Below are 18400 nucleotides of genomic sequence, written 5' to 3' on the forward strand. Positions count from 1 at the left end.
ATACCATTTACAAACAAGCCTTGCTTTATTCCTAATTACCTCTCCATTTTCATTCAACTTATTCTTGAATATCCATTTTGTTCCTATAACATTTTTATCATGAGGTCTAGGAACTAATTCCCAAGTATCATTATTTTCAATTTGGTCAATTTCTTCATCCATGGCCTTAACCCAACATTCATCTCTGATAGCTTCATTTACATTTCGTGGTTGTATGGAGGATAGTAATGCTAGATAACTAGAAGCTCCAACAAGAGTTCTTTTTTTCTATACTCTAGACCCTTTTTCTCCTAGAATTTGAGATTATACATGATTCTTTTGAACATAACTAGATGGATCCTTTTTCCTGTCAGATGTATGTTCTTCTGATGCTTCATTAGTTTCTTCCTTAATATCATTTCAATTCTATATGGGAAAGCATTTGCCATATTCATCATTATCATCTTCCTTCATTGATGTCACCTGTTTCGGATTTTTTCATGCTTCATCGATTAAAACATCAATGCATTCAACAATTTTTTGAAGTCTCTTATTATAAAATTTGTATCCTTTACTTATAGATGAATAACCAAGAAATATTCCTTCGTCTACTTTGGGTTCAAATTTACCAAGTTTCATCAGTCTTTTTAATGAAACATTTTCTTCCAAAAAATCTAAAGTGTTTTACAAAATGAGGCTTACCATACCAAAGTTCATATGGAGTTTGATCGCTATTTACAAGTACATGACCTTTGTTGATAATATTTACTGTAGTATGTTCAACTTCACCCCAAAAGGTGTCAAGATTTCCAGACCCATCAAGCATAGCTCGAGCCATTTATTGGACTATTCGATTCATTCATTCCACAATGCCATTTTGTTGAGGAGTTGTCTCAATATTTAACCATCTCTTTATTCCATGTTGTTCACAAAATTCAAAAAAATCATCTAATATGAATTCTCCTCCCTAATCAGATCTGAGATATTTGATTTTTAGATCTAATTCATTTTCAACTAAAGCTTTGAAGGCTTTAAGCTTTTCAAATGCTTCATATTTATGCTTTAATAAACCAGTCTAGCACATTCTAGAAAAATCATCAATGAATAAAATGTATATTCTTCTCCATAAGCTGAATTTTTCCTTGTTGGCCCACATAAATCAGCATGAATGAGTTCAAGAGGCTTCCTTGCTGATCCTTCTTTGGCATTGAATTTAACTCTAGTTTTCTTACATAATTGACATGGTTTGCAGATCATATTTTTTGGGATGATGATATCTGGAAGATCATGAACCACCTTGGGCCTGCATTCTTTTCTTATTTGAGAAAATCTTAGATGCCCCAATCTTCTGTGCCATAACCAATTCTCTTATGTTTTTCTTAGATAACATTGTTCTTGACCTCCTTTTAGTATATATAGATTTCTTAGAGTTCTTCTACCTTTGATTATGGTCTTTCATGTGTCAAGCTCATGAACAACACATTATTTTGATCAAAACACAACTTCATTTCCTTGATCACATATTTGACTAACACTCAACAAGTTATTTTCTAAACCATCAACATACATAACATTTCCATCATTAACCTTTTCTTTTAAATAAACATAACCTTTACCCTTGATGAAAGTAGGTGTGTCATTTCCAAAAGAGACATTCTTTTCCTTTTCTAAAGCTTTATATGGTAGGAGTTTATCTTTATCACCTGTCATGTGTTTAGAGCATCTATTGTCAATGTACCACTAATTTTCTTGTCCTTCTACAAACAGAGCTATGCGACATCTTTCTGACTGAAATTCCTTCCTCTTCCATACTTTAGAATTTGATGATGTTTGTTCCTTTCCAATTGTTGGCCGAAATTTTCTCTTGCATTAAGATTATTCATGACCAAAGTTATTGCAAAATGAACATTCAATTTCATCTTCAAGAGGAGAAAAGTTATTATAAGAGATTTTCTTGATTCTTGTCACGCTCCTTTGTTTTCTTGCTTCTCTAGTCATCATAGTTTTCTAAGCAACACATAGAGAAGCCTTATGAATGAAATTATGGCATAAAAAACATTGTCCATTAAAGAAGAATTTTCTATGATCATAAATATTTTGGTATTTTTCACATTTTGGTCGGTGCTCTTATTGATGTTCACCCTTGGAGTAAAATGAGCATGATTTACCTGGGGACTACCTTTAGGCTTTTGCTGAGGATTGAAGCATCGTTCACTAGTTTTTGTTGCATCAAGATAGATTCTGGTGATGGCTGAAGAATTTTCTAGTTGGGATGTTTCTCCACTGTATCTAAGACCAATCTCTATAAGAGGAGAGCATTGAACCTTGTCGATTTCATCTAAGGTTTTTGATCCTTTAGTAAATCTAAGATTTAGAGATTTTTCTTCTCATGTTCTTTTCTTAAACCCACTACTTCACATTGTAATTTTTCATTGTGCTTTTTCATTTGAATGAGTTGATGTATCAAAGTGTCTATGACCATCTTATTTTCTTCGAAACATATTTTAAGTTGATATATTTCTTCATGAAAATATTCTTCTTCTAAGGCATCCATAAAATCATCATTTTCATAAGCCATGAGAAGTTTAATATCTTGTTCAAATTCATCTTCATCACTATTAGACAATCCATCACTATCTTCATGAGTACAATAGCTTCTTCTATTAACAAGTTTTCTATTACCTTTTGTATAATCCTTTCCTTTATCATGATTATCTTTATCGGGACATTTAACAACATAGTGACCAACTCTACCACAAGAAAAACATTTGAAGGGAAGCTTACCTCTAAACCTTTCAGAACCCTGTTGAAGTTTCTTCACAAAGTTTATGTCCACTTCTTCTGATATATATCCTAATTCCTTGAGATATTCCTTTTCTTTTCCCTTTACCGACGCTTTGAAAGTGGCTTCTCTCATATTTGATGGACCTCCTTTCCTCATTTCAAAGGAAGTTATAATTCCATGAAGTTGAACAACAGTAATAGATTGTAGATCATGCTTCTCTTCAATGGCATATGCTTTTGAGTCAAATTTAGAAGATAGCGATCTCAAAATTTTCTCTACTAAGGTAGCCTCCTTTATTTCTTCACCCATATTCTCCATACAATTTACAATTTCATCTACTCGTAAAAAGTAACTAGAAATATTTTCATCACTATGCATCTTGAGAGTATCATATTGAATTCTAAGAGTTTGGAGCTTTACGCATTTTACCTAAGAGTCTCCTTCGTTGCTCTAAATGATTTTGTTCCATATGGCTTTGGCTATGTTGAGCTGCATGATTTTGACAAATTTTGATTTTGATAGACTTCCCAATAATGCATTGACGACTTTGGCATTGTTTTCACATGCCTTCTTTTTTTTTCTTTTTTCTGCAAGATCTATGGGGACTACTATTGAATTTTGGTATCCTCCTTCCACAATTACCCAAACATCAGCTCCAAGTGACCGAAGATAGGCTGTAGTTCCTATCTTCCAATATGATAAGTTATTCCTATTGAAGATTGGTGGTCTGATCAATCCATTCCTTTGTGATTGCTCATCTTGTAATATCTCCCTTCAAGTGATCAAAATTTTTCTGAAGGACCTGATCTGATACTGATTGTTGGGAAAAATACTGAGAGGGGGATTGAATCGGTATTTACACTTTCATAATAATCATTTTATTTTTCCAACTGTATACGCTATTTTGTAGAAGCCAATTAGCATATGTGTGCACCTTTAAATAATGAAACTAACGTATAGATAATAAACTTTGATAAACAACGAATTATTTGTCTTAAATCCGAGCGTGATGCATTAAGTAGTAAACAGATGCAGTAAGAATAGAATAAATCAACACACATGAACACCAGGATTTTTCTGGTGGAAACCCAATGTGGGAAAAAACCACCATTGTTGTCATCTCAGTATTCAATCTTCTTATGATAAAAAGTGTTTACAAGTTTTGTACTAGTGCAGACATTTTCCTATATGCAAGAATCTACTTGCTAAAGGCTACAACCTTCTCTCATTCTCTAGCTTCTATTGGAAGGAAGCTACAACCTGCTAGCTCTTGTACTGGCTAATATGTTTACTAGTACGTAGGCACCAGCCTACAGAAGGCTGCCAACTTCACTCTTCCTCCAAGGACCACGTTTCATAAATTTTCAACTGGATACTCCTGGTACACAACAATACAATATGAAGGCCACGTTTCATCAAATTTTGATACTCGACCCATTAGTAACATTAATCACCACTGCAATACAATCATCAAATACAACTGCATCTATCAACAATTAGTCAATCTGGACAATTAGATCACTCTCACCAGAACATTGAGCTGAAACCAAAACACTACATCAACATCCAGAACCAACTGCAACCTCAAAAATCATATGTGAGGATGTATATGCTACTTCAGTGAATCCAACCTACTTGTATACACTACTTCCTTTAACCCAACTTGCATATACCTCCAAAGATACTGAATCATAAAACCTCTGAACCACAAATTGCAACAATTAGTGACATTCTGAAGATCTACTATCAATTTACAGAGTTCTAAATAGATAGTAGCAAAGATCGCCCTTCTCACTTAATCAATCAATAAACTAGACTCAATCTCCTTATACAATTAGATTTACTTATAGTTCTTATGAAGACTTCATTGACAAACAAAAGTAAAATAACAAAATTGATCAGATATATAAGTCATCTCTAAACAACAAACTTTTCTTCTGTATACGCTACTTGGAAGTGTCGTATCAGCATGCATACACATCTTTACCAAAGCGAACTAGCATATATATTTGCATATAATAACATATAACTTCGTAGCTATTCCAGACTTCTGACATACCTAGATCATAACATTTGAAGGAAGAAACATGCATTAGCATTCAAATCTAGCCCTTCCATTATCAGATCATACAATGATAATTCATTTCAGGTCTCCTGATCCTGATCCATCATTGTAGGCAAGGGTGCACAATATATTTCAGATCTATATCATGACCATAGCCCTTACAACATAAAATATACTATTGATAGAAGTATTCATAAAAAAAACCTTTTCTTTGCACACGTATCCCTTTGATCTTCTCCTGCTTATATACTTAGATCCTTTTCAATACCTCGGACCAAAAAAAGACTTAAAACCTCTGGTATTCTTAGACGGGATCAAGTAACTGTTATTCCACTCAATATTGTGGGCTAATACCATGGTATTGACCCTTTTGTATTATTTGACCTTAATTTTCCATCCCATACACACTTTTCCCTCTGAGAGAGTGTGTGGATATGTATATGTTCTTTTTGTTCGGTGAACCCGTTTGTATACGCTACGTGGACTAGGTGAACCAGCGTATACAACTTAATACAACTTAAGTCATTCTTTTTCTTCAATTCCTTGATTATGATCTGTAATCCTTTGTCCCATCATCCTGTTTTTCTGTGCCATTACTGTATTACCTTTGAATAGACCTGTTACAATGCGAGTTACCCTTTATCAATTCTGCCTGTGAGTGGGTTGTGATCAAGAACAACAAATATATCATAATGCCAACACACACACACACATATATATATAAATTTGTTTTAAATAAACTCAAAAGAAATAAAATCGAATAAAACTTATTTGTAGTTTACATCTCGACATCTTTTAAGATCATTGTAATTTAATATACATTGATTGTGCACTAAAAGACAGGTTTTATAAGCCAATATGACAACTAAAATTGTTATTTTGTAAAAAAATTCTTCTTGAATCTTCTTAATTGAATATCTTAAGATAAGGAATTATTTGAAATACTTGGATAGACAGGTAAATTTAGGAAAGTATATAAAATTAGAGAAACATATCATTGAAGGTTTAAATTAACATTATTGAATGCTCTAAAAGACATTGTTTACAAATTCAATATTAAATTAATGTACATGATATAATTTAGTACATTTTAAGTATCAAAGTGACTTGCATCACAGTAAGATTGTACTTATATCCTTACTCTATGAAACTAGAATTCAAAATTGTTATTTTGTAAAATTTTACTTCTTTAATATTCTTAATAGAATGTCTTAAGTGAAGGAATTGATTGAAATATTTGCATAGCAAACTAAATTTGGGAAAATTCATAAAATTAAAATTATCTAACTACATATCATTAATTATATTTTGGTATATTAAATTCCAAGACATATGACTTATATCATGTGTTATGAATAAGCTTCTTTATATGACCTCAAAAGAAATAAAACTTAATAAAACTTATTAGTTGAACATTACTAGTTGAAGACATATTTTAAAATTAAATTTAATATGCATTTCAATCCTATTTGTGTTTTTTAATTGAACAATGAACATATATTTTAGTTCATTTTAAGTATCAAAGTGACTTGCATCATAGTCTAATATTGTACTTATTTACTTAGTTTATTTCCTGAGAAGTAAATTTTTTTATCTTATTAGTTGTGTATGATAATAAACTATTTATATGAGAATATATATAAATTACATTATAAATTAATATCCACAAACTGAAAGAATAAGCATCCATAAACTAAAATAATGTTCATGCATCCATTAACTATCCATGTATGAAAATATACAAAGTTTGTGCATCACATGTGAATGTGCCTTATGAAATGGGCATGAAAATATACAAATTATCTATGATCCACTCCATAAAGTATCGCTTCTAGAACTCTTACATGTGTTTTGTTGCATGGAGTGAGAATCAATAATCCAATACTACAATATAAAACATTCAAATTCAAATTAATTAGAATATTATTTGTACAAAATAAACAATATAGAAATAAATGATTTTGAATTGTTCATTTAAGTAGTCCCCTACCTATAACTCAGTTGAGTGGAAATGGAAGTTAGGTGGGATGGGGGTCTTATCAATCTGGGTTTGGTGATCCCTTAGCTTTGGCTCAATTGCTCCATTCCAAACATCACTCACGAGTCCACATAACTATAGTATTGACACCCCTCTGCATCTTGGCCTGTGTACACAAAGGTAAAGACAAGTTAAAACTAGTCTACCAATTAATTAGCGTGCGTACATGTAACATATGAAACAAATCTTCAAATATTGGGAATATTTTTTAGCTCAACTGCTAGTCCATGGGTGTTATGAGGTGGACACGGAGGTGGATTTCGAGGTGGAGGAGACTGAGCCATGGAAGCATGCACTAGAGGAGACTGCTCTTCTTGGTCAACTTCCCCATCAGATGACCTCATAATATCATATGTGTAACTAGGTTGTGCATGCATGGTATCATGACAATATTAGTATAAGTTTAATTTGATATGAGATTATTAATACAAATAATGTCTAATATGATGATAAGAGTAAAAAATTTCATATATATGTACCTAGACTACGTTATTTATACCGTACACCATCTAAATGTGATGGACAGTATCACACGACTTACGTGCATATGTCAAAAGTTGTTCATGCCCTAGACTCTTGAGATATGAATCATCATGTAATGCAAATAGTGGGCCATGAGGAAATGAAGGTTGTTTTCTCATCTCTCCATGAAATGTGACATGTGTAATGGCCAATGTCCTTTGCATGTTATCTACAATGATATGCCTAATCTCAACGCTAAGCCGCAACTATTTCTCTAGCTTTGTCAATAATACCATGCTTCAATATGGTCGTGGAAAAAATCTCAGAAGTGGTGCTAGATGCGTAGGGTGCCTAGGAACCCTAACACATTCATAACTACGTCCCATGCTAGGTCCATAAAAAATAGATTTGGTGCTGATGTAATTTGGCCTCATATGTAGAATAAACTCCACATATATATGCTTTGCAAAGTAAATGGGGACTTGGTCATTGTGGGGGAATTAGCCTCGGGCTCCAATGTATTGATCATAAATAAAAGGGGTTCCATCAACATTCTTAAAACATTTTAGCAGAATCAAACCAACATGTCTAGCACGATAATCTAGAGGGATGTATAACAACTCCCCATGAACATCAATGTTCTTGGTAGAATCTTTCACCGCCTTCGAAGTATGTGGGCCTCTAACCTTTAGCCTCCTAATGCTATGTATGGAATATAGGAGGTGGCTTTGTGCGCCCCTCCTCTCGTATGTCTCCATCAAATTTTTGATACTATCTAGCGTCAGAAACAAACTATGTCTAGTAGGTGAACTAGCAAATATTATATCCAAGTCTTGTGTGATCCATGTCTACTCAGCCCTAACATCCTCAACTGTGATACTGGCTATAATTTCATTCCATGGAGGGATCGACATTGCAATTTGATCCTTGTCTTCACCCTGCTAAGGATATGTAAATCATAAACATATATATATATATCTAGGTGGATATTGGTGGCCACCCACCTATTCCATTTGGACCCCTAGCCATTGTTTATTTCAGTTTTTCTGTTTCCTAAATTATAGCACAGTTTACTATTTTTGGCAGTTTTTCGGGTCCTTAACTTCTATAGCCTTTTTGAGGCCCTAAACGACGTTTTTTTGGAAAATTTCCTCTACTAATTATTATGCAAATTGCATCGGTAGTCATAGTCCTCGGAGAGATCTTTCCAACAAGGTATCATACACATCAAACAGAGATAATATGACCAAGTTACAACCCCGGGAAGTTGGTTGCCCAACTAACCCCAACGTGGCCCATAAACTCTTCGTGTTACATCTCATCGGGTTAGGGTTGTGGTTGTTTAGGGTTTTCTCTTATTGTTTAAGAAGAAAAAGGCCCTTGAGCCTCATTGTAATTTAGTTTAGAGGCATGTAGCCACCACATCTCTTCTTAGAGACAAGCTACCATCACTTGAGCTATCTTATTTCCATTCTATTTGTAAGCATAGTTCAATATTTTTCTATTAATGAAATGAATTATTTTTCTGGTACATCTCTATGTTTATGATTATATCTATCAGTTGTAGCATTCCTGTTTAAGTTTGAATTGGTGGTATTAGAGTGGTATGCTCTTTCTCTATTTTTTTTGCATGTACCCAATGAGGTCAGGGTATAAGGAGTTAAGGCTCGATCTGGTTGAACCATTGTAGGGTTAGCCTCACAAAACTTGATAACCTCCCGTGGAGAAAGAAAATAAAGACAAGGGGGCAAGATATCCTTTCAAAAAATTTCTCGAGGAAGCCCTCGAGCGACAAAGGGACGTGATGATGGATAACTTTGCTTAGATCCTTTGACAACTACCCATAAGCAATGCATCTTCATCCAGTAGCCACTTTGGAGGTGCCACTCCTTTTAAGGCACAATTTAACTTCAACATTCTCACATTTGAAGGCCTAATAGATGCAGATGCCATAGATAAATGGTTAAATCTGCTCGAAGGATATTTTTGGGTTCATGAAATTTCCAATTAGGAAAAGATTAATTTTACACTTCTCAAAGCCACCCCACATATCAAGGACTATTCGGAAACCTACTGTGAAGAAAAGGATGAGAGTGAACCCTCGTTGTTTTCAGCTGAACCAACTTGGAATTATTTTCAAGATGTCGTCAAGGAATAGTTTTACCCTGTAGGGAGCTATGAAGGTAAATACATAAAATAGACCACGCTATGGTAGGGAAGGGACCAATATGTGCTAGAGTTCAGAAATACTTTACATACCCTTTACACAAAGTTGTGTATCAAGGATACTAGGAGGAATTTAGTGCTCAAGTACCATGGCTGTCTAGACAATTACGTCGAGGACGAGATGGAGTTTCGGGACATCTCCTCACTTGGCACGACGTATCGGTACACTGTAAAGATTGAGCATAAGTTTAAACAAAAGAAGAGAGACTTTGGCTCTGTGAATCCAAAGCAAGAAGAAGGTGCCCCCAAACCACAAAACAAAGAACCAAGCCAAGGCGGGGCTACCTAGGACAACCCGCGAAAGCTGCAAGCAAATAACAACACCACAAAGACGAAGAAGGACACGCAAAAATGGTGTGAGTTCCATAAGAGCTCCACTCACAATACAAGTGAGTGTCAGACCAAGTGGTCACTAGTGACCAAGCTGAAGGCTTTCGAATCAAATGCAAGTTTTGACTATGAATCAGAACCTGATAAGGGAACTAACAAATGGAAGCAGATCATTGATGCTGAGACTAGTGCCATCGTGGCCACCATCAAGATCTACAAAATTGAGACTGAAGATCCAAAGGAGGGGGAATGCCTCTTCCACTCAAAGATGTGGGTGAAGAGTTCTCCATTGCAGTTCATTGTCAACAATGGGAACTAAAAAAACATCATTTCAATAGAGGTCATCAAGCAGTTGGACCTAAATACTATATCACATCCATAGTTGTACACCAATAGGTGGCTTCACCAATGACGAGATCTGTACATCAACTAGCAGTGTTGCCTTCCCTATAGCATCAAGCCCTTCACAGATGAGGTATTGTGTGATGTTTCTCCTCTTGAAATTTCTGATGTATTTTTAGTACAACGATACTTATGGAATTGACATGTTGTATATGACTCTAGACCGCATTCCGTGATTATTACCTTGGATAATAAGTTGTACTAGGATATTGGAGGTAGCCCCGTCTATCACTATCTCTTTGGTCATTGCAAACCAATGTAGTAAGATCATTTCCCATACTAGAAAATTTGTTTTTCTTATGATTCACCCCCAAGGCAAGATGAAGGTTGTGGCCATGACTTCAAGGTAGGGTTCTGCTTCACAGCAACATCAAATGGATAAGGTCGTGGAGGAGTACAAGGATATTTTGTCCTCACCCATACGGGTACCTTTGTACTATTAGGTCAAGCACCTTATCAATCTAACACTGGGTGCGTTGCTGCCCAATGGACCAATCTATTAATACTCTATTCTGGAGAACCATGAGAACAAGAGGCAGATTCAGGAACTACTATAGAAGGGGAACATCAAGCCAATCTCATTACCCTTTGGGAGCCTGATTGTATTGGTACAGAAGAAAGATGGGACCTGGAGGCTCTTTATTGACTATCGGGAGCTGAACAAGATCACTGTCCGAAATAGGTACCCAATCCCATGAATTCATGACCTTTTGGACCAGCTCAAGGGGAAAAATATTTCAACAAGATTGAATTGAAGTAAGGTTATCACCAGGTGCCTATCGAACCCTCCAATGTGTGGAAGACTACCTTCAAATCCAATGAGGGCCTTTTCGAATGGTTGGTTATGCCATTTGGATTGACGAACACCCCTGCAACCTTAATGAGAGTGATAGATGACATCTTGCCAGCCTTCACCAATGCATTCATGGTGGTGTATTTAGATGACATATTGATCTTCAGCCTGAGTTGGGAAGAGTAACTCCACCATATTCGACAGGTCCTTCAAACCCTTCAACAACAAAAGTTGTGCGCTAACTTGCAGAAATGCACCTTTGGCCTGACACAGGTTCAATATCTGGGATACATCATTGATGAGAAAGGTGTACATGTGGACCCATCCAAGCTACAAGTCATTCGAGATTGGCCAGCCCCAACCACTCTCACAGAGCTCTGCAACTTTTTGGGTCTTGCCAATTTCTACTTTAGGTTCGTATTAGGGTTTTTCATATCACTAGAAATGAAGTCAAGTTACCAAGGGCGAAGCGAAAGAAAATTTATTTTGGTTGGAAACCCAACAACGAGCATTCTTCGAGTTGAAGAATTGCCTTTGTTCAACACCAGAGCTCACATTACCAGACCTACAAAAACCATTTGAGATTGAGACAAATGCCTTTGACTATGCTATTGGCGCAGTTCTTAATCAGCATTGGAATATAGTGGCTTACCATAGTGAGACACTTTCAGACATAGTTCGAAAGTAACCCACTTAAGACAAAGAAATGTATTCAATTTTGTAGGCCTGTCGTCAATGGAAGCATTACATTATGGGGAATGAAATGGTCATTCACACAGACCTTCGACCTCTACAGTTCATACAAACACAAGGGAAGTTGTAGAACGATCACCATCAGAAATGGTCCACCTATCTGAAATAGTTCCATTTGAAGATTAAGTATAAGAAGGGTAGCACCAATAATGTCACCGATTCCCTTAGCCAACCACGGGTCATGGCACTAATCACTTTGCTCGACTCCTGTGGGCACGAGGCATCGGGGTGGCCGCATCTTTATAAGAGTGATCCAGAATTCGACAACATATACCAGACACTCCTGGAAGGGAAGGAAGTCCTAAATTTTCAACTTTAGGATGCATTGGTATGCCACTTGGGACACATGTGTGTTCTTTCAAGTGAGTGTGCCAAGATTATTTGGGAGGTGCACTACAGTCGAGTCGTTAGACATTTTGGAGTAGAGAAAAGAATGGCAGTATTGCAGAAGTATTTTTATTGGCCGAAACTTCCTCAGGATGTTCTAAAGTACATTAGATCCTACACCGCCTATGCCATTGCCAAACCAACCATCAAGAAGCATGGCTTGTATACTCCCCTACCTAATCCTAGTCGGCCTTGGGAATATGTCTCCATGGATTATATGTCGGGCCTTCCTTCTACTAAGCACGACAATGATTGTGTTTTCATGGTCGTCGACAGATTCACTAAGATAGCCTTCATGGTGGCCTGCAAGAAGTGCCACAGCAGAGGCCACTGCTAAGCGCTTCTTTGAGGGAGTGTGGCTACACTTTGGGATCCCATAGTCCATTATCTCAGATAGAGACAACAGAGTCCTGAGTGCATTTTGGTCAAGTCCATGGTCGATGCTGGATACAAAAATTACTAAGTCCATGAATTTCCATCCCCAAATTGATGGCCAAACAGAGGTTGTAAACAAGATGATAGCACACATTTTGCGCATGTACAACTCAAAGCATCCATGCACATGGGATGAATGTCTCCCCTATGTCCAACACAGCTACAACAAATCTCTCCACAACTCAACAAGCCACATATCCTTTCAGGTAGGGTTGGGATTTTAGTCATTATGACCCATTGATGTGACCATACCATTTATAGCCACTCACATAGATTCGGCTCATGTTCATTCTGAAGCTGACAGGGCTAATAGCTTCATTGAGTGCATTCAACACATCCACCAACAAGTCCATGATATATTGGATAAATCTAATGATAAGTACAAGCAATTCCAATGCTAGGTAAATCATATTTGGCTACATTTGCAAAAAGAGTGCCTTGCTAGAACCCACTGCAAGCTTTGTCCACTCTGATATGGGCCATACACCATCACCAATGCCATACTTCCCAGCATTGTTGGACACATCTCACAATGCAGAACAACTCACACCAATAGAGCTTAACCCGGACTGCGTGGAACATGCTACAATTGATCAGATCATGGACACACAGATCAAGAACACTTGGCAGTAGAGGATACAACTATATCAATTTTTCAAAGCGGGCCAACTCCTTCACCAAGGAAATTGACTCACTAGGGACCACGTTTAGGAGAAGTTTCCTCATCTCATGGAGGAACTCAATGCAATGGGGACCATTTCTTCATAAGGGGGGAGGACTAATCTAGGTGGATATTGGTGACCACCCACCTATTCTACTTAGACCCCTCACCATTGTTTGTTTTAGTTTTTCAGTTTCCTTAATTGTAGCACAATTTGCTATTTTTGGTAGTATTTCGGGTCCTGAACTTCCCGAGCTGTTTTGAGGACCTAAACAACGTTTCTTTTTTCAAAATTACTATAGCAATTTTAAAGTCAATCACATTGGTACTTGTAGTCCTCGAAGAGATCTTTCAAATGAGGTATCATACACATTAAGTAGAGATAAGATGACCAAGTTACGACCCTGGGAAGTTGGATGCTCAATTAACCCCAACGGGGGCTATAAACTCTTGATGATACATCTCCATGGGTTAGGTTTTTTATTTTTTAGGCTTTTCTCTTATTTTTCAATAATAAAAATTCCCTTGAGCCTCATTGCAACTCAGTTCAGAGGCATGTATCCACCACATCTCTTCTCAGAGATAAGCTACCATTGTTCGAGTTATCTTTCCATTCTGCTTGTAAGCATAGTTCAATATTTTTCTATTAATGAAATGAAGTGTTTTTCTGATGCATCTCTCTGTTTATGATTATATCTGTAAATTGTAGCATTCTTGTATAAGTTCAGATCAGTGGTATCAGAGCATTCTGCTCTTTCTCTATTTTTCTTTGCATGTCCCCAATGAGGTCAGAGTATAAGGACTGAGGGGTTGATCTCATTGAACCATTTTAGGGTCAGCCTTGCAAAACCTGATGACCTCCCATGGCAGAAGAAAATAAAGATGAAGGGGTAGGATATCCTCTCAAAATCATTCTCGAGGAAGAGAGGGATGCAATGATTGATAACTTTGTCCAGGTCCTTCGATGGCTACCCACAGGCGATGCTCCTTCATCCAGTAACCACTTTGGAGGTGCTACTCCTTTTAAGGTACAAGTTAAGTTTGATATTCACATATTTGAAGGCCTAGTAGATGTAAACACTGTAGATAAATGGTTAAATCTACTGGAAGGATATTTTTGGGTTCATTACTTTTCCAATCGGGAAAAGATTACTTTTGCACTTCTCAAAGCCACCCCACATGTCAAGGACTGGTGGGAAACCTACTGTGAACAAAAGGATGACAGCGAACCCTTGTTGTTTTCGGCTGAACCCACTTGGAATTATTTTTCAAGACACCCTCAAGGAACAGTATTACCTTGTGAGGAGCTATGAAGGTAAATACATAAAATGGACCACACTATCACAAGGAAGGGACAAAGATGTGCTAGAGTTCACAAATAATTTCCATACCCTTCACACTAAGTTGGGTATAAAGGATGCTGAGTGACATTTGGTGCTCAAGTACCATGACTATCTACACAAGTACATCTATAATGAGATAGAGTTCCTGGACATCTCCTTGCTCAACACAATGTATCGGTACACTATAAAGATTAAGCAGAAGTTTAAACAGAAGAAGCGGGACTTTGGATCTGCAAATCCAAAGCAAGGAAAAGACGCCCTCAAACCACAGAACAAAGGACCGTTGTTGTGGTAAAACCACTATGGGTGCACTGAGTCAGGTCCAAAATAATGGCAGAATAGTGAAAGAAAAATATTGAATTGATTATGTGAATTGTTATTTATTAATAAATAAATAAATTGATGTATGTTGTTGGAAATGAGACACCTAGAACGAGATTCCTTCCAAAATGAAATAAAGATGAAATCTCATCAATAAATGATATTTGATAATTATTTCATGATAGTTATTCTAGAACAAAATTCTAGATAAAATTAATGCATGGGAGAACAATATCCATGAAGTGCTTAGCTGGAGAAACATGCTAAGCATAGAAAAGCCTAAAAGCACTCTGGGAGATAAAGGTGAGTTTTTATGGAAGACCCTAGGCAAATGGATAAGAATATCCACAAAAGTGAGATGTCGCTAAAAAGAAACCTTATCATGAGAGACACGTATTTTCGTAATTGAGAAAGGGATCAAGAGGGCAGAACCACTTGGATCCAAAATGGAAAGGAACTCTTAGCTTGAGGGTGAACTAAAGGAGACAGTTCTAGGTTGGGTGTAGAGCAAGTGTGAATTTCCAAGTATCATGTTAATGATTTTATTTACATTCCCGGGTTTTTCTTATTTAGAGTAAAATATGTGCACATGTTACGTTGTCTGCGTTGCTGGGTAGTAAAATCGGAAATCTAAGTAGCATGTTAACTCCAAGCATATTTTGAACTACATTTGACAAAGTTAGTGTGTAGGTGTAAAATAAAATCAAAGGATTTCATGAACATCACATATTAGATTTCTGAAATCTAGAGGACTAAGAAAGTTGGTAGTAGATGTCTTATGAATTTTAGGAAAGGGAAAAGATAGTATTATTATGGGATTGATTCGACATAGACTTTGAATATTACAATCAGTTACGTGGAATATGTTAGGTACTCATGAAAGAGAGAAATACGAGGAGGAACCGTGACCTTGTGTATGGGTTAGTGGCAAGATCTCCTTAAATTCTTGCGCAGGAACACCTTTTGTGTAATAGGTAGAATAACTATGCACATAAGAATTAACAATTTAGCTAGGGAACTGAAAAAAAATCTGTATGGCTAAGGATGGTATGCATATGCATATTTAAAATTTAGGGCATGTAATATTAAGAACAATAAGGAGAGAAACCTTTTCAACCTCAACTGACTAAAATTAAATTCTATAGATGTGACCATACTACCACCAATATCATTGTCATTATATGTGGAAGTACTTTAAATAACAAATAGGGTAGATGGATCATGTTAATAAGTATATATAAATGAAGAAGCTATGCATGTGCACTAAAGAGTGTAACGATGAGATTGTGCAAATAAAATCTGTAGCATAAACTGAAAGTATTGAAGGAGACATGATATGTTAAAATAACTGAAAGATTGGAATACGACACTCAGTGGAAGTTTCTCTTGAATACAACTAAACCAAAAAGCTCACCTAGTATTATCAAATATAGAGAGTGATAGTGCAAATATTATACCCTGTGCAAAAACTGGGTTAAAAAATTGAATAACTGTAAGCATTAAGGACCTACTATGTAAATGTGCGAACCAACATTTAAGCAATATAAAATAAACATGATCCAAAAGGTAAGTGTTAGCTACCTATATCAATAGGTTTCATATTTAATGATTGGCAATGAAAAGGTCCAAATATGCTCTGCTTTGATGATGCAAAGATCACATATTTCCAAGAGAATATAATCTGTGCTTATAGCTTGATGTGGACTCAATTTCAATGGATGGTCCAACAACCCAATCTGGATCATGCCATGTTTTAAATTTCCAGTTGTAGAATAGAGAAGGAAGTATGTCCAAACTGTTTAATCTTGGCAGACAAGTAGCTCAGGTAGAGAAAGTAAGGCTCCCAACTGCTTAATCTGGGACCTTGGAAGCAATAAGGGTAGAACTAGATAGAAAATCAAAAGGAAAAAGCCAAAGAAAAGAAAAGGCAAATAAGGATCTGCAAGCCTAAGTGCACCCTCCAAGAAGAAACAAAAAATGCTAGGCAAATAGATGGGTAGGCAGATGGGGTTGCAGAAGTGTCATTCCTTACAAATTGAAGGTGTGCTAACCTATTTTCACAAAGCAAAATCAATGGATTGAGAAGTCCTTCTTCTCTATCAGGTTGCAGCAAAGCAAAGAAGCATGTCTAACTTCCCAATTTTTCCCCTTTTTCATTCATTACTAACATCCCATCATCAGTTGAGATTCATGGAAGAATTGGTGGTTTTATGGTGGTTCTTAGTCCTTTAAAAGCCACATTTCTTGTCTAAAAACTCTTTTCATTTTGATCTACTCCCTAAGCTAAGTTATTTTCAAATAAACTTAGTAATATCACCCCTCATCCACTCTTTCACCCACATTAATTTCTAACTTCTATTATATAATTCCCCTATGTTACCCTTTCCCTAGTATTATAACACCATGGTGTATAAACCCCAAACATTGTATAAATATCCCTCCCCTTGGCATTATAGCCATATTTTCTCTGTCAGGGATCAAAATGACATCTGGTCACTTTGATAAACCTAAGTCTTGCCCCCCTCCCCTCTTCTGAATCCATTTGGCCCATTAAAACCTTCATTTGCTAAGAAAACCTGGAAAAAACCCTTTTTACCTATAACCCGCTTCATTTGCAAATAACACACCAAAAACCCACTTTTTGCACTTATCCAAAGTATCGGCGCATATTATTTTATTTTCAAAATACATTGAAAAACATTACAAACCACCGCATCCCAGAGGTGTCCGCCGAGCACAAATCCCGAAAGAAGTATTATTTTAATCCCGCCCCCCTTCCGTATTGACCGATCACTTCGCTGACCCGTCAACCGTCCGATCGAGCGCTGTTGATCGGACGGCCATTATACATATCGGGTTGGGCCCGACGTCCGACATTTAGTACCCGAGATACTGTCAGAGGGTGACATCAGGCCCCTGCCACGCATCGCCCTCACAATTTCTCGGGTTGCCCTCTGACAAAACCATCGCCGTATGGTAGGCGGTCCGAGAAAACCATTACCGCTTTTTTCGTTTACCACCAGTTTTACCATGCCTGCGTCATCACCGCGTCAGGACCACGTCACTGCCACCCCGCCACCGCATCAGCTCCTTCGTCCGCCCCCGCGCTGATATGTCCGCCACCTCACTATCCCCGTGGACCAATCATAGCTCGCCACATCACCCGATGACGTCATGCTGACGTCATCCGACCTTGACCCCACCTGATGACGTCATGCTGACGTCATCCAAAAAACGCGCCAATATGCCAAAAATCCATATTTTGGCCAATTTTCGCGTTTTTTCATACTTTTTGCCAATTCGTTGTTGCTTTCTCTGCATGGGTTTTTCACGTCTAAACTTGCACCACCTTGCTGAAATCGATTTGGAGACCTCCGGCGCGCCATTTCTACATACATTCGTGACCGTTGCTCGCTGTTT

Source organism: Pinus tabuliformis, chromosome Q, assembly GCF_031772625.1.
Source record: "Pinus tabuliformis cultivar Carrire ecotype Pingquan chromosome Q, CPIR1, whole genome shotgun sequence".
Lineage (NCBI taxonomy): Eukaryota > Viridiplantae > Streptophyta > Pinopsida > Pinales > Pinaceae > Pinus > Pinus tabuliformis.